This window comes from Schistocerca americana, chromosome 2 (genome assembly GCF_021461395.2).
Source record: "Schistocerca americana isolate TAMUIC-IGC-003095 chromosome 2, iqSchAmer2.1, whole genome shotgun sequence".
NCBI classification, from domain to species: Eukaryota; Metazoa; Arthropoda; class Insecta; order Orthoptera; family Acrididae; genus Schistocerca; species Schistocerca americana.
In genome coordinates this window covers 882209172-882228077 of record NC_060120.1, presented here as the reverse complement: position 1 = coordinate 882228077, position 18906 = coordinate 882209172, and positions in this window count along the sequence as shown.

Sequence of the window (18906 nt, the reverse complement as noted above, 5' to 3'; positions counted from 1 at the left end):
TGCCCGTGGCCTCGCTGACTTCGGTTTTCACTAACTGTATCTCCTTTAACATGGGGTTAGCTAGTGCTTGGTTTCCAGCAGCTGCTGTTTCGATTCTGGTTTCTAACGCTTCTAGGCGTTCCTCGTGGTGCCCTAGTTTGCATTCTCGTTCGTCCAATCGTGTAGTCATTGCACCTACTTGCTCTTCCAATTTCCGTGTCAGGTCATCTCGCAAAAAGCTCGAGTTTTCACTTAATGCTTTATTTGAGTCGTTTATCACTTAATGCTTTCTCTGAATCTTTCAATTTATCACTTAATGCTTTGTTCGAATCTTTCAATTTATCACTAAATGCTTTCTCTGAATTGTTCAATTTATCACTTAATACTTCAATTGCATCATTAATCTGTAAGGTCAAGTTATTATTTGCCTTTTTCTGCTGATCGGCCTGTTGCTTCATGAAAAGAAGAAAGCTTGCTAAAACCGGGTTCTCCGTACTTATACCTCCCGTGCTCGCCAAGCCTGTTGGAACGGTTCTTCCGCAGCTTTGCTTCTCGCACCCTCGTTAACGCTGGTGGCTTCCGAGATCGTCCCCACGCTTTCTACCTCAGATTCCGTTAGGGTCGCGCCGGGGCTACCTGTATGTTCGCCAACCGTGGTCAGCTGACCGTGCAGGTTCACTGCCCCGCGTTCGGTATCTACGGCATCCGGCAACGCCACGGCGCTCTCCCAGCTATGGTTTCCAACACTCAGGGCGTTCATTTCCACTATATTTTTAGCGCGCGCCCTGGTAATAATCTGACTCATTACCTGTTTCTACCTCTATAACCACTGTCCCCTGCTTACAAAGCGTACAAGCACCAAAACACGAATAAAAAAAATTCTAATTACCTAAGTTCAAGTTCTAAAATACCATCAATTTTATAATAGAACGAAACACACCCAAAACAACAGCATGCAAAACAAATGAAGACAACGCTGTATTCAACACAGGCACAATTGTACTATGCTGTACAAGAAAAAAAAATTATTAGTACATTAAAATTTTGTTATAATTAGTACATCCTAATCACTGGTCAGACGGACTTGCGACTCGAGATCCTGGCAGGGACGCCACATGCAACGCAACCTTTGTACTGGTGGTGGTATGGGTAACGTGATAACTCGACCTGGTACGAAGATTACCATCATTTGTCATGTCTTACAGCTCCTGCAAGCTCCTGCAAGTCATATCCCCCCCCTCTGTTGCTCGCTGTTCGCGCGGGGGAAAAACGACTGTCTGGACGCCTCAGTACGAGCTCTAATTTTCATTATCTTTGAATGGTGATCATTGCGCTATTTGAAAGTTGCTGGTAATAATATATGCTCTACATCCTCAGTGAAGATCAGATTTCGCAATTTAGTGAGCAGCCCCTTCTGTTTAGCGCACCGTCTATCTGCAAGTGTCTCACTTCAAACTTTCTGTGAGATTTGTAACACTCCCGCGATGGCTAAATGTACCAATCTTACCGCTCTCCTTTGGAGTTCCTCAATCTCTTGAATTACGCCCAACTGGTAAGGGTCCCATACAGACGAACAATACACGAAGACTGTACGAACTAACGTCTTGTAAGCTATTTCCTTTGATGAAGGACTGCAGTGCATCAGGATTCTACCAATAAACCGCAATCTAGAGTTCGGTTTACCTGTTACTTGTATAATCTGATCATTCCATTTTCGAATAGTCACACCTAGATACTTGACGGATGTTACCGCTTCCAAAGACTGGCATTTATTTTGTACTCGTACATAAATGGGGATTTTCGCCTTGTTATACGCAGTAGATTACACTTACTAATATTGAGAGATAACTGCCAGCTATTACACCACGCATTTATTGTCTGAAAATCCTCATTGATTTGTTCACAACTTTCGTGTGATACTACTTTTCTGTAGACTACAGCATCATCGGCAGACAGTCTAATGCCGTTGTAAATACCATCAACCAGATCGTTTATGTAAATCGTAAAAAGCAGCGGAACTATTACGCTGCCATGGGACACACCTGGAGTTACGCTAGTTTCTGCTGAAGTCACCCCGTTCAGCACGACATACTGCTCCCTGTCTGTTAGAAAACTTTCTATCCAACCGCATATGTCATCCGATAGACCGTAAGCGCGCACTTTTTGGACTAAGCGACAGTGCGGAACTGAGTCGAACGCCTTTCGAAAGTCGAGAAATATGGCATCAACCTGGGAGCCGGTATCCAGAGCCTGTTGTATATCATGAACAAAGAGTGCCGGCTGTGTCTCGTATGAGCGCTGTTTCCTAAAACCGTGCTGGTTTCTGCAGATGAGCTTCTCAGTGTCTAGAAAGGTCATTATTTATTAACACAAAATATGTTCCATGATTCTACAACAAATCGACGTCAGTGAAATAGGCCGGTAATTATGTGCACCTGATTTTCTACCCTTTTTATAGATTGCGATGACCTGGGCCTTCTTCCAGTTCCGTGGAACTTTCCGCTGTTCCAAAGATCTCTGATAGATGATGGAAAAGAATAGTGCTATATTTGTAGCATAGTCAACATATGATCTTACGGGGATACCGTATGGGCCACAAGCCTTCTTGGCGTCTAAGGATCTTAACTGTTTTACAATCCCAGTTACTCTAAACACTGTGACAGCCATCCTTGCATTTGTTCGATAATTTCCGTTAAAGACAGAGCAATATGCGACCGGGCTTACCCATGGTGCGTGGCCTCACCGAGGCACAAACGCAAAGTTCTCACTGAAATTCGACTAGATTATGAAAATAAACTTCCTTATGGGGGTTTAGTTGTAATAGCACATCTGATTTCAACATCTGGATCTTATTAACGAGCATATTTGAGACATTCTAATACCTTTGTTAACGTTACCAAAAATGAGAGCTGCCCAGAAACAAGAGGGCCTGCAAACACCTCGCCTAACCGTTGTTCATTCAAAACGTGGTCGAGGGGATGGTTCGTCAACCTGACAGAGCCAATACTCGTGCCTACGCGACCTCTCTGACCTGACTTGCACGCTATCTTTGCCAAACTTGTTCGCGTTTAGGGGTTGGTACTATCCTACCACAGAACCAGTCTACTCATGCAATGCTACAACCTCTGACCAAAGCTTTCTGCTACTTCACATAATATCTCATTCATACAGTATAAGGTCGCGTAAGGGAAAGGATACAATGAAACGTGGCACATGCGAAATAAAAAATCAATCAATAAATAAATAAACACCGCTGGTCCATTCTCTTCTGCTTATTACTCACAGACTTACTTCCGCAGAATAAAAACACTCTCGCCATAATTCTCACAATTTATTGAGAAAAATATAGAACGGGACAAGAAATTCCGTTTCAAGGCAAATGGTGGGATAGTTCCTTCGAAAGAGCACGGCCGCCTTCCTGCTCCATCTTTCCCTAATCTGAGCTTGCGTTCCGCCTCTAATAACCCCCTTGTCGACGGAAAGTTAAACACTAATCTCCTCCTCTCCTAAAACATAAACACAACAAAAAAACATTAAAAAATCATCCCACGCTTACTAAGGAAAATGTGCATATGTACAATATATAGCTGTCACCATTAAAAAAACCATCAGAAGATTTATCTTTGAGCTTGGCCGTGCTAACTAGAGTTAGTCAGCGTTGACTGGCAGATTGCACACAAGAATGCAACGCTACAATTTAAAGGAACAAAGAGAAATAATTTTTAATGTCATAATACCATTTATAACGTTTTTGAGGTAAGTCCAAAACCATACATGATTTGGTGTCTCACAATTTAAATATAAAATTCTTATTAGTACGGAGGACCGAGTGGAGACCCCTCTGTGTATAGTCAGAATAGTTGTTGGGAACCTGTGAAGCATCTTCGACGCTAGTAAAACATTGTTAGAGGTCACTCATTTACTCACTATCTTTGCAAGTCGTTGCCCTTCTGCACCAGCGTAGATGTTGCTCATGCAGCTGCAAGTTGGATTCTAGCTGACGTCTGTCGAGTCAGTTCAACGTCCGCAGGCCAAGGAGAATCTTTCGGCGGCCCTGGCACCACAGTGGGTTTCCACCTGGCAGATGCAGCCATTGCCCAACGACGTGATTCTCAATTGACTGCTGGAGTGTCCTCGGCCCCTTTCCAGATTCTGTGATGACCCTTGATGACCCATCCACGACGTGCCTGGTTTCAGCAGTCATGTGCTCTATCTCCTCCCCGCCCCTATTAGGCTTCCACGCCTGGAAGCATCTGAGTGTTTAACAGAAACATGGACCCCAAGAGGCCCTGTCGCTGGCTTCACCGCTATTGTTCCTTTCTGGTAGCACTGTCGGAAGAAAGTTTTCCATCAGTAGATGGTAGGTGGAGAGCAGCATGAATTTCAACAGGTGAAGACCATGGTCTTGAGGAAATTTTCTGCTAGCTATTGACCGTACTAGAGCATCCAGGGCACACATTTACTGCAGTAGCATAATCATGGAATCGTGTGCTATTACTGTGAATCGCATCTATCCCAATGATCAGCTTGTGACAAGACCTGGAGAGATAGGGTATATATATAAAAGAAGCTAGCTTAGGGCTATGACACAAGGCTCAGTTTGTAACGACCACATGCACCCTCCTTATTCTGCTAGATTCGCTTGACAAGCTGTTAACTGTTGTGCCTGTTCCTCGCTATGTGTTCTTGTGAAACAGAGAGAGTTTCTTGTAACATGTCTCACAGGTCAACAAATATGCACGTCTCACTTCCTCTGGTTTCCCGTCGAACTCTCCTTTCTGCTGAATGTTTTCCTCTCTTCGCAGAAAGTATCATAATGTGTTGCAGACCTGATTAAGTTGAAATTTACTGGCTTACTTCCTGCTTCCACATCTGTTACCGAATGACGAGTTCGTCTGTCGTAATGTGAAAGACTTTTCATAAAATTTTCTAAATTCTCCCGTTACTACAAAATTGTTGAGGCTTTCGTGGCCACTTGTTGACAAACTGCCTATTGGCTTCTGTCTCGGGTTCTTCGGCCGACGTTCATCTAATGATTTTTCTGACGTTTCGCCAGCACGAGTGGCTGGCATTGTCAAAGCTTCACCCTCCATTGCCGGTGGTGAACTGGAGCCGAGCTCGCGGCCGCAGACTATATTTACCTGGCGCGCCAACGTCCGAGGACTTCTCCGCGGTCATTTCCGGTGCGGTTCTCCTCTTGCTACCTGCGACGGTCGTTCGCTGCAGTACGGGAAGCCAGGATCCGTTTACCTTAAGGCTTTCCTCTTTCTTGTTGAAACTGTTCGCGTGTTTTTGTATTTCTACAGCTTCTCTAAACAAGCGCGTGTCATAGTGCTTCTCTACAGCCAGAACTTCTAATGTAACAGAGCCAAACTCTCGGCGAAGTAAGGAATCAGAAAAAGAAATGTCGGGTACGGCCTTTCTGCCATACATTCCCAGAGTGACGGACAGAATCGGCCGTATATTGCGCAAACATGGCGTAAAGACGAATTTCAAACCGACAAGGAAGATCAAAGAGTGTCTTAGATCGGCGAAGGAGAAAAGAGACCCACTTGCAATGTCGGTAATGTACCGTATACCATGCACATGCGGAAAAGTTTATAGCGGAATGACTGGACGATCAATTAACACCAGGATCAAAGAGCATAAGCGACATTGCAGGTTGGGGCAGGTGGAGAAATCGGCCGTGGCAGAGCACGCACTGAATGAGACCGACCACGTAATAAAATTCGCCGACACAGAAGTTCTGGCTGTAAAGAAGCACTATCACACGCGCTTGTTTAGAGAAGCTGTAGAAATACAAAAACACGCGAACAGTTTCAACAAGAAAGAGGAAAGCCTTAAGGTAAACGGATCCTGGCTTCCCGTGCTGCAGCGAACGACCGTCGCAGGTAGCAAGAGGAGAACCGCACCGGAAATGACCGCGGAGAAGCCCTCGGACGTTGGCGCGCCAGGTACATATAGTCTACGGCCGCGAGCTCGGCTCCAGTTCACCACCGGCAATGGAGGGTGAAGCTTTGACAATGCCAGCCACTCGTGCTGGCAAAACGTCAGAAAAATCATTATATGAACGTCGGCCGAAGAACCCGAGATAGAAGCCAATAGGCAGTTTGTCTACCGTTACTGTTCTGTGCCATAACAGCAGCTGTGTCAAGAATGCACGAGAACAAAAAATGGTTCAAATGGCTCTGAGCACTATGGGACTTAACATCTGAGGTCATCAGTTCCGTAGAACTTGGAACTACTTAAACCTAACTAATGTAAGGACATCACGCACATCCATGCCCGAGGCAGGATTCGAAAATGCGACCGTAGCGGTGGCGCGCTTCCAGACTGTGCTCACTACAAAGCTCCGCAACCATGCGAACTGTTTGTTCGATATACATGCTGCCACATTCACAGGGTTGCTGCACAACATAACTGGCTAGCACTCAGTTAGATAATCCACAGCCAGTGTCACCACCTCAGAACCAGGGCTTCATAACCAGATAACCTCTAACACTGTAATATTGTGTATTCTAATTACTGTGTTTAATATTGTCCACTGCACAATGTGTAATTTCCAATATTAAAAAACGTTTTTGGTGCACAACATAAATGAAGAGTGCTCATTTTGACAGTTTCTCACCAATGTCAAAACTTCCCAATCTTATCATTATAACCATGTAACTTGTAATACTGTATAGTCTAATTATTTATCGCACTTAATATTGTCCACCGCGTAATGTGAAATTTCTAAGTTAAAAAAGAAGTTTGGTCCACAAAATTCTGTGCAGAAATATTGTATCTTTGCATATAGTGTTGGTTACTGAAAACTAGTGTCCCTTGCAGACACAAGACAGTTGTTTCCTGGAGACGAGTCAAAAAGCAGAAAACTAATTAGGAATCAACAAAAAACAGTATATCAAAAACAGTATACTTGTTATTCAACCCTACATATGAAATTATTCTACCTAGAAGTAACAGAAGAATCCATAAACAAAATAAATATTGTTTCCATCATCCCGAGTAAATTTTACTGTATATTTTATTTCAATAACTGTGTTCCAAAGAAAATGTTATTCCTTAAAATAAATATTTGTGTGGTGTGCGTACTGTAAGATCTTCAGTACACACACCATCAGATTATTTGACTTGTCGCTCTAACAAAGTAGGCGAGTGTCAGCAATATGTCTCATTGTCTTATCGTGGCGTGTTTATCTTCTGCCGTTAGGTCAGACGATAGAAATGCCACTTGCACACTTAGAGTAGCAGATTGATGGTGACCAACTTTAAACAGAACTTGATTAATTTTCACACACATTTATTAAAATAATAATGAGCATAAAAATTACTTAACCTGGTTCTGGATGCTATTTACAATGGACAATCTGCAGTTCCTTTGGTATTGGTACGTTAATCTTATTCTCACATACATCTCTGATACTTGACAAAAGTGTCTATACATTTATCTTCATGGCCATGTACAGGAACATGGTAATCTTATTAGGCGCAGACTGAAACTTGACTATAGACTGGTAAAGACAAATGTAGAACTCGTACAGACTGGTACAGAGTAATGCAAACTGGTACAGACTGGTGCAGACAAATGCATACTGGCTAATCAGAGGTCTGTACACTCGTCATAATACCTCGCGCGTTCATGTCTCACTGCACGAGTGTGATCCACAAGGAGAAAAGTTTCTATGTTAGCAGCAATCTCATTGGCTACGCTACATATTAATACGTGGATCGGCAGAAGCAGAATTTGGTCCGTCTCTATGGCAGCGCCATCTCGTAGTGCGGAGACGGACGAGCGTTGCGCCTGCACTGTTGTGCTTAGTGGGAAAGTTGTGTACGCGCTGACTACGCGGAACTATATTCATAACAATTTGTAACAGATCTCTTTACATTCTTGCGGATGACATTCTTAATCCTATTCTATAATTTGCAATTCTTGCACTGAAATGCAGTTTAAGACACTGTGATTCATTTTCAGTGTTAATTGTGATCTCGCTCTGGACATGTGGAGATTATCTGATACACAGTGGATGCGACGATCTCTTCGTTTTGTGTGATTTTACGTTAATCTTTCATCGAGCTGCAAAATGAGCTTGAGCTATGCAGCTTACGAAAAATTTATGACAATATGTCCTATTAGTTGGTGACTGCACATAGCAAATTATTTTCTTGTCCTGTAATATGAAGATGGCTAACAACTAGCCAAAACTAACAATCAACAAAACTAATAAACTGCGATTCTGACTGATAAATGAATCCAGTAACTGTAAGATTGTTTTTTATTTAGTATGAAAATGCCACATTCAAGTGCAATTTAAGATATAATGATACATTTCATTTAATATGTTTATACCGAACTCAAGTGCGCATTGATAATATTATAGGTTGATTCAGTTGACCCTACCTGTGAGTTTCATGCAACCCGCAGTGTCTGTAAAAAGATTTTCATATTCTGTCGCCCACTATGCGCAAAATATTAGTCCTACAGAAAAATGAAAAGGATGTTTTTGTAGGAAATCTAATGTAGGTAACTTCTGTTCTAGGATACGTTTCTCCGGTAGCGCACGGTTTTAGAATTATTCAAGAGAACCAGGTTTGAAGGTCACTGTTCTACGATTTTCCTGAATAATTCGGAAACTACATCCTCTAGGGAAAACGCATTTCTGTACAAAATTTAACTGCGTGGAATTTTCTACAAATGGCTCTGTTAATTTTTTTTTGCACGTAGCAAGCGAGAGAATATGAAAATCATGCACGTGGTACTTTCAGGCTTTACGGGCTGCATAAAACCCATACGTAGGGGCAGTTGAATGACCATGTATGTTTGAAAATTTAAGACCTCTACAACCTTTAACAATGCCAGTCACTCGTGCTGGCGACAAGTCATAAAAATCGTCAAATAAATGTTGGGCAGAGATCCTAAGAGAAAACCGCTATATGAATTACCTGAAATCGAGGTCTATTAATTTTAGCATATTTTAAATATTTTCGTTACTTTTTGAGTAGATGTTTAACTCTCCGAATCGTTTCATTGTAAAAAGTGAAACCCGCAGATTAACATTTTAACGGGGAAAGCACGGTAGCGTGCAGCGCCAACCTAGGTCCCTGTCAAGTACTGTGCGGCACTCGCGTTTCCGCCATTGGTCGAGTGGAGACCTGCCGGCCGAGAGCTCTCGCGGAGTGTGTGCTTGTCACTCAGCGCCGCAGCCAATAACAAGCTCGAAAGCGCCTCCTAACAAATCATTCATCACAGCTGGAATGCGTGCCCGGAAACGAGAAGCAGGGAAAAAAAGGTCAGCCTGCTCTCCCCTGACATCAATATCGTGCATATTAAAAAGTGTGTCCGAAAGCGGAATGGAAAATCCGTTTCGCCCAACAGCCGTCCTGAATATTTCATCGAAATGTAAATATTGGAGAATACTGTAGGAAACGTCAAATCTCTTCTTTTTTTTATTTTTTATTTCGAAATATAGTGTATGGTTATCTCATGTTGGTTTCAAAGAGACAGTTCGTGGCTTTGATTAGTGTCAACGCTGCCTCGTATTTTCAGGAGAGCGAAACTGTTTGGGCCACACAGAAGTTCCAGACTTCTAGAGCTCAGAAGTTCGAAATTAACCTGCCAGCGATATGTCCAGCAATAATCGTTAGCTTTCGAGATCTTTTTAAACGGTGTAATCTTTTTAGTAACTTCATAACTAAAGTAACGGAAGCACCAAGCCTTCTTTTTAATCCAGGAAGTCATGATAGAAATGTTGCATCGTATTTGTAGAATTCTGTTCAATGGCAAACAACGAGCAGGTATCACTGAGAGTTGTGGTACAAGCATGTCATAAACAGCGTTATGCATCTTACAGACTGATACAGGAAAAGGAAACGTGTCAGTATAGTCAACACGTATCTATTTTCTAAGTAGGTCCTTTCCTAGGGAATCAATCACATAATATACCATCAATGGAAAAGTTCTGAAAGCAAGTTTGTTGTTACCTGTCCCTGAATATTTACGTTAAGTTTAGTTTTCACAGATCGTAAGCCATAACGTTTCTCACTACTTCTATGCAAACTCCGTAATAAAAGTTCTTCTCATTCTTGAACTTCGAAGCAGCTACATCTACATCGTACAGCGTCTTGTCTCTGTGCCATAGAGAGACATCAGCCACGGAAGCGAATGGCTTTAATACAGGGTGTTTATAAATGAATATCGGGGTTTTAACGCGTTATACTATGTATTACATTAAACTTAGAGTTATAAATGATATGTCAAATTAAAGAGCAACTCAAACAGTTTTACCAAGAACCTTATAAATGTTCAATGTGAGCACCATTTGTCACACGACACAAGTCTACAGCCGAGTTCTTCCCAAACGTTGATAAGTGTGTCTTCAGTGATTGTAGCAACAGCTGCTTCAATCCGATTTCTTAATTCAGGGAGTTCTGCTGGTAGCGGACACACGTAGACACGATCCTTGATGAAGCCCCAAAGGGAAACATCATATGGCTTTATATCGGGTGAACATGGCGGCCATGGAAAGCAAACGCTGTCAGTGGGCCCCTTGCGGCCTGTCCAGCGCTTGGCTATAGACTTCATGTGTGCCGTGTGACAAATGGTGCTCTTTCATTTGACATATCATTTATAATTCTAGGTTTAATACAATAAATATTATAAAGCGCTAAAACCCCGATATTCATTTATCAACACCCTGTACTAGTCGCCTAATGACACGCCGTTTGAAGTACGAGAAACGTTCACAAGGAAGCGATAGTAAGAGCAAAGTGATTATTTATATTTATTCAAGATGCATTATCTAGCTAACTAAAATCGACGTTTTTACATATTCAAACATGCTTCACGACGTGTATACTTTTTTCATTAATATTTCTGAAGTACCCATCATATTGTTGTGACCTCATCTTGGCAGCGCGTGTTGACTTGCATTTGTTCTAGGAGGAAATCTACGGTCCTTGTTCGAGTATTACATGTTCACCCATTATTGTCATCCACAGCTTAATACAACAACGAAATTATTCATAAAAATAACAATAATAATAACGTTTTAATAGCATCATCACTGAAGTTTCGTAAGTACCTTGCGTTTATTCGGAAGCTGATGATTTTATAAAAAGCATCAAACATTGTTTCATAAGTTCAGCAGAAGCCTTATTTACTTCTATCTTCACATTAATATTCTAATCCTGCCTCAGGCTTGGATGTGTGTGATGTTCTTAGGTTAGTTAGGTTTAAGTAGTTCTAAGTTCTAGGGGACTCATGACCACAGATGTTAAGTCCCATAGTGCTCAGAGCCATTTGAACCATTTCACATTAATAAACATAGCTGGATTATGTAAAGATACTATCTCTGATTTGGTTTCGTTATGTAACGTGTCGGTTGTTTACAGCCCGCAACTTAAAAGGTAAAATCGGCTGCGTATTATATCGTCACTGTTTATTCAGTTATTTACTCTAAGACTGTTACCACCATTACGAATCAGATAATGTAGCCCCATACAGGTAAAGTTATAGGTGAACATCGACTGGTGGAAAGGATTGAAAGACGATGCCGTCTCGCAGAATTTTGGGCAGAGAATAATTGAATTATAGCTAACACTTCGTTTAAGAATCATGAAAGAAGTTTGTATATGTAGAAGAGTCCTGCAGACATCCGAAGGTTTCAGATTGGTTATTTAATGGTAAGACAGAGATTTCGGAATCAGGTTTCAAATTTTAATGCATTTCCAGGGGCAGATGTGGACTCTGATCACAATTTATTGATTATGAACTGTAGACTAAAACTGAAGAAACACCAAAAAAGTATGAATTTAAGGAGATAGTACCTGGATAAACTGAAATCGACAGGAAACGTAAAGTGGCTAATCAGGAATGGCTAGAGGACAAATGTAAGTATGTACAAGCATATATCACTAGGGGTAAGATAGATGCTGCCTACAGGAAAATTATTGAGACCGTTGGAGAGAAGAGAACCACTTGCATGAATATCAAGAGCTCAGATGGAAGACCCAAGTAATCAAAGGAAAGCAGGAAGGAGGGAGGAGTACATTGAGGGCCTGAGGGCCTATACAAGGGAGATGCACTGGAGGGCGATAGTATGGAAACGAAAGGGGACATAGATGTAGATGAGATGGTAGACAAATACTGCGTAAAGAATTTGACAAAGAACTGATAGAATTAAGTCGAAACAAGGCCCCGGTATTAGACAACATTCTATCAGAATGACTGACACCCTTGCGAGAGGCAGCCATCACAAAACTTGCCATCTGGTAGCTAGATGTCTGAGACAAGCGAAATACCCTCAATCCTCAAGAAGACTATAATAATTTCAATTCCAAAGAAAGTAGGTGCTGACAGTTATGAAAATTACCGAACTATCAATTTGATAAGTCACGGCTGCCAAATAAAAACACGAATCCTTCACAGAAGAAAGGAAAAACTGGTAGAAGCCGACCTCGTTGAAGATCAGTTTGGATTCCGGAGAAAGGTAGGAACAAGCGAGGCAATACTGACCCTATGACTTCTCGTAGAAGATAGGTTAAGGAAAGGCAAACCTATGAATATAACATTTGTAGACCTAGAGAAAGCTGTTTACACTGTTGGCTGGAGTACTGTCTTTCAAATTATAAGGTAGCAGGGTAAAACACAGGGAGCGGAGGGCTATTTACGGCCCGCACGGAAACCAGATGGCAGTTATGAGTCGAGAGGCATGAAAGAGAAGCAGTGGCTGAGAAGAGAGTGAGATAGGGTTGTAGCCTATCCCCGATGTTATTCATCAGTATATTGAGCAACCACTAAAGGAAACAAAAGAAAAATTTGGAGTAAGAATTAAGGTCTAGGGAGAATAAATAAAAGCATTTAGGTTGGCCTATGGTATTCTAATTCTGTCGGATATCGAAGGACTTGGAAGAGCAGTTGAGCAGAATGGACAGTGTCTTGAAAGGAAGACATAAGATGAACAGATGAACATCAACAAAAATAAAACGAGGGTAATGAAATATAGCCGAATTAAATCAGGTGATGATGAGGAATTAGATTAGGGGATGAGACACTTAAAGTAGTAGATGCATTTTGATATTTGGGCAGCAAAAATAACTGATGATGGTCGAAGTAGGGGGGATATAAAATGTAGACTTGGAGTGACAAGAAAAGCATTTCTGAAGAAGAGAAATTTGTTGACATCGAGTATAGATCTAAAAGCCAGGAAGCATTTTCTGAAAGTATTTGTATGGAGTGTAGTCACGTTTGTAAGTGAAACATGAACGATAAAAAGTTTAGACAAGTAGAGAATAGAAACTTTTGAAATGAGGTGTTACTGAAGATTTCTGGAGATATAGATGGGTAGATCACGTCACTAGCGACGAGGAACTGAATAAAACTGGAGAGAAGAGAAATTTGTGGTACAACCTGACTATAAGAGGGGATCGGCTGGTTGGACACATTCAGAGACATCAAGGGATCATCAGTTCAGTATTGGACGGTGGGGTGGGGGGGGGGGGGGGGTAAAAATATCGTAGATGGAGACTAAGAGGTGAACACTGTAGGAAGATCCAGAAGGATGTAGGTTGCAGATGTTACTCGGAGATGAGGAGGTTGGCCCAGGATAAAGTAGCATGGAGAGCTGCATCAAACCAGTCTTTGGACTGAAGACCACAATAACAATAACTACAACAACAACTAAAGATATCGTAATGTAGTTGTAATAATGTACGTACTAACACAAATACTTCAACAAAAAAAAGGATAGAAATTTGTCCTTTCAAGTGCGTTAGTTCCATCGGACGCCATCTCTCGACGTTTCTTAGGTTCATTTGAGTGTATCTTATGTGTGCAACTTGATTACATTTATTAGACTTCACTTTGGAAGAAAGCCGGAGCATCTTGCGTGTTTTGTACATATATTTAGTGTTCTTCAGAGATAAAATAAACATCATAGATGGTGGCAGTATAGTAAATTTAATGTAAGAAAGGTCTTACAAAACTGTGTTATCAATTTGTTGCTATGGTCGTCAATCCGAATACACGTTTGATGCAACTCTTATGCTAGTCTGTTCTGTCCAAATCTCTCCATCCCCTATTTAAATCTACTTAATGAATTCAACCCCAGGTCTCCCTCCACAATTTTACGTCCTCCCTCCCTCACCCCTCATCCTCCCCCCTCGAAATATTCCCTCTACCACAAAACCGACAATTCGTTGATGTCTCACGATGTCATTTCATTCCCATCCTTTAGCCAGGTTGTGACATAAATTTCTTTTTTCCCCAGTACGAATGAGTACCTCGTCATTAGTTGTTTGATCTATTCATAATTCTTCTGTGGTACCTCTTTTCAAAAGTTTCTATGTTTTTCTTTTCAGAGCTGCTTATCGCTCACGTTGCACTCCCGCACAAAGCTGCGCTCCGTAGAGATAAGTACCTTCAGAATCTACTTCGTAACAGTTACATTTACATTCGAATTTAACAGATGTCTCTTTCTCAGAAATGCGTTTCGTGCTATTGCCAGTCTGTACATTTTTTTATCCTACTTTGGCCATCGTCATTTATTTTGCTGTCAAGATATCAAAACTCATCGTCTACTTTTAGTACCTTATTTTCAAATCTAATTTCCTCAGCACTGCTAGATTTAATGCGACCATACTCCATTGTCCCTGTTGTACTTGTACTACTTTCAAAACAGCATCTATTCCGTAAAATTGCTTTTCCACGTTATTTGCCGTCTCTGTCTAATTACAAACCCCAAGGTATTTATTTCTTCTTTTTGAACTACATTTCTTTTTCCAAAATTTCTCCGTGATTTAATTTACTGCTTGCTCATTGTACAGACTAATTAACATCGAGGAAATGGTACAATCTTGTCTCAATCCTTTCTCAAACCATGCTTCCCTTTCATGTCCTTCGATTCCTATAACTGTATTTTGGTCTGCGTATAAGTTGTAGATAATCTCTCGCTACCTGTGTTTTTTCCCTGCTACCTTTTCTTAGGTATCTGGATAGCTATTTCCATGTTATGGTCCAACAAATCTTAGTAAAATGACCAACAGCAAACAGACGAGATTTAAAGGTTTGAATTGATTTAAAAACTATCAATTCTCATAGGTTTCATCATGTTTATATAAAGCTTAGCGCTCATCAATATTCACATGTGATCTTGTATGGCATTACGTTACGAGTCAAATCAAAATTATACTGAGCACATGAAATTTCACTGGAGGTTCAGCACGAAATACAGCAATTAACTTTATTATTTCTCGTTTTCTGAACTTTGTCCGACAGTTCAGCAATGTGTCTACTTGTATAGACTAGGGCCTCTTTTATGTGGGTTGGGAGTGAAGTCCTATGTTTTATGAGGGCTGTCTCCCCATGCAGCAGTGTCATCATGAATTTCAATACCGGCTCCACAGAGCGGTAACGCCTAACAGCGGGCGGCTCGTAAAGTACATTTATGTGACTCTGTCCTTCATTTCTTCACTGGCTGTGGCTGGTGGGCCGCCGCGAACCGAACGAATAAACTTGTTAAAGATGCTTTGGGAAAACGCACAAAATATTTCTCAGAACAGAGTTACGACGCCGCTATTTTTATGACTGCCTATACGAGTCATTCGCCTTCTTTCGTAAAAGTCGGATATCTACACTTATTACATCTGAAATGGGTCATAAAACTGAGGTGACATCAGGCAGTACAATTTATCTATGGAAGAGCTACCGCATGATCTTTGACGTATGCCGGAGAATGGATAACTGTTAACCGGTAATGTATTCTGTCTCCATGTGTTGCAGATCACAACAAAATGGTTCAAATGGCTCTGAGCACTATGCGACTTAACTTCTGAGGTCATCAGTCGCCTAGAACTTAGAACTAATTAAACCTAACTAACCTAAGGACATCACACACATACATGCCCGAGGCAGGATTCGAACCTGCGACCGTAGCGGTCACGCGGTTCCAGACTGAAGCGCCTTTAACCGCACGGCCACACCGGCCGGCAGATCACAACAGACCCAGTGTAAAATGACTCTCGGTCGAAAGAGATAAGAGATCAAAACAAAGTGAACTCTACGGCCGGCTAACTCAAAAGTGATTACATTTATTGATTAGTAATGAAAAGCGTTGCATATTTCGTTTGCTTTCTTTACGTATTGTCTTCAACAAACGTACAAACAATCAATGAAATATTCAGTCAGCATAAAAGTAACGTCAGGAATACTTTGTGAAGTGGGTTGGCCGAGCGGTTCTAGGCGCCACAGTATGGAACCTCGCGACCGCTACGGTCGCAGGATCGAATGCTGCCTCGGTCACGGGTGTGTATGATGTCCTTAGGTTAGTTGGGTTTAAGTAGTTCTAAGTTCTAGTTGACTGATGACCTGAGAAGTTAAGTCCCATAGTGCTCAGAGCCATTTTTGAACCTCCCGCCGGTGGTTCGAGTCCTCCATCGGACATGGGTGTGTGTGCTATCTTTAGTGTAATTTAGTTTAAGTTAGCTTAAGCAGCGTGTAAGTCTAGGGACCGATGACTTTACCATTTTGGTCCCTTAGAAATTGACACACATTTTAACAATAAACCGTGTTGTATTGTAGACAGATAAGTACAATATAATTTACCGTTACAGAACAGATTATGCTCTCAACTACTTTCTAGTGCCCAGGCAGCTTGCCAAGAAAGCAAATGTTCCATTAAGTTACAAAATAAATGTATATTCCATTGAGATACCTTTTTATTTATATATTTCACTCGCACTGCCTTCAAAACTGGAGTCGCTCGATGTGGGCGTCACACTGACAATTAAAGAAACCATTATTTTGTCTCAAATAGTTTCCTTCCGGTAATCTTCTTGCATTCTGTCACTGTGACGTATAGAAGTTCCCCAATCAGCAACGGCGATTTTGTCCTTTGTTTCATGGATGTCTTATGTACGACATATCTCTTCACATGAGCCCACACCAGTTCTATTGGATTATAATGGCTATGAAAATGAGGTACTCTTTCTACCTTGAGACCATGCTGCAGAGCTATGGAAACAGTTTCGTACTTACTTTTTTTTTACCACTGCCTTTTGAAATCGTAACAAGCTTTAAAACTCAGATCTTGTTTGTGTTTCAATATGTCGCATATTATTACTTCGCAGCCATAAAAGAATATCAATTTTCCTCGAGTATCTAGTGGGAAACCTGTGTAGAATAACTGAGTGATAACATTGCATTGTGCAGAACAATGACAGAGCCTGGATGCAAATTAGGCAATAGATTAATCTAAAACCATTCTGGAAATGTTTCTCTATTCATTTCGGAATGACAGCCAGAGTTGGTTTATTTTATTTTATTTATTGGAGTACAAGTTTACTTTGAGGCATAAATCCAGCATTAGCGTAACAGGCGTGATTATTTACAAGACGCCCCTTTTACCCTCTGGAACTTTGGAGCCGTTTTGTTCCACTGTTGTTTGCCGAATAAAATGTCTAGTGTGATTTGGATTCACTCAAGTCTCATCCTAGTAATAAACAGTTGATGTTTTGACTTAATGAATTGTTCGTTGTAAATAAAATTTTTGGTAAAATATTATGGGATCAAGCTGTCGAGGTCATGAGTTTATAAGCTTACCCACTACTTAATCTAGCTTAAACTAACATACGCTATGGACAACGCATACACCCTTGCCCGAAGGAGGACTCGAAGCTTCGACGGGAGGAGCTGCGGAGACCGTGAGAAGGTGCCTCAGACCGCGTGGCAGTCCCTCACGACCTTGTTCTTTGAAACGTCATCCTAGAAGCAGCAAAATCACTTCCCTCCATTATAAATTTCCAGCCGTCATTACATTTTATACATTTAAATATGATGTTGTTCAGTATTCTTTGGATTGACCTTGTACTTCTTTCAGAACCAGTATCTTCACGCATAACATTGAGCAATTTCAGAACGTCTTTACCGAACTCGTCTATTCCTGTTACTCGTTTTGGCACGCGATGTTTTCTTTCCCTGAAGACCGAAATTCCACATTCGCAGTTGCCCGCTGAGGCAGCCTGGCCTCCTACAAAATTCAATTGACAGTTCGTACACCAATATCTCCCCACGCCAATGCGGCTGTAGTGCACTTTGGCAGCCTCTCAGACTGGGCTGTCTAAAGTAAGTTCCATTGCCTATTTGTGAAATACTTGGCACCTTGTATGTTCCAGCAATTATGAGAAAACTCAAGAACACACCGAATACGACAGAAATGAATCAATCGAAGTTTCGCGCATGTAAAACGCGATAAAGCGCTCAAGCATGACGGAAGTTGACACAGTACGGAACACGGAAACGGACTGACCATCGATTCACAAGTTGCACACCTGTCTACTGCGCATACCCGGCTCAAAGGTCATCCGCGCTGTCGCGGCTTATAGTCTTGTGGAACGGGGAGGCGTGACTGCCCGATAGAATATTCGCGGGCTGGAACACCAGCAAGCCTGAGTATAGTTGTTAGATAGTTTCCCACTCATGTTTAGACGAATTCAGAGGAGGTCACCAAATTATGCCGCAGAGACTGCATTGTACAAACAGTTAGTACACGATAGTATATACAGGGTGAGTCACCTAACGTTACCGCTGGATATATTTCGTAAACCGCATCAAATACTGATGAACCGATTCCACAGACCGAACGTGAGGAGAGGGGCTAGTGTAATTGGTTAATACAAACCATACAAAAATGCGCAGAAGTATGTTTATTAACACAAACCTATGTTTTTTTAAATGGAATCCCGTTAGTTTTGTAAGCACATCTGAACATATAACCAAATACGCAATTAGTGCCGTTTGTTGCATTGTAAAATGTTAACTACATCCGGAGATATTGTAACCTAAAGTTGACGCTTGAAACCTCCGACGTTCAGTTGCGTGTTGTAACAAACACGGGCCACGGTCGGCGAGCAGCATCTGCAGGGACATGT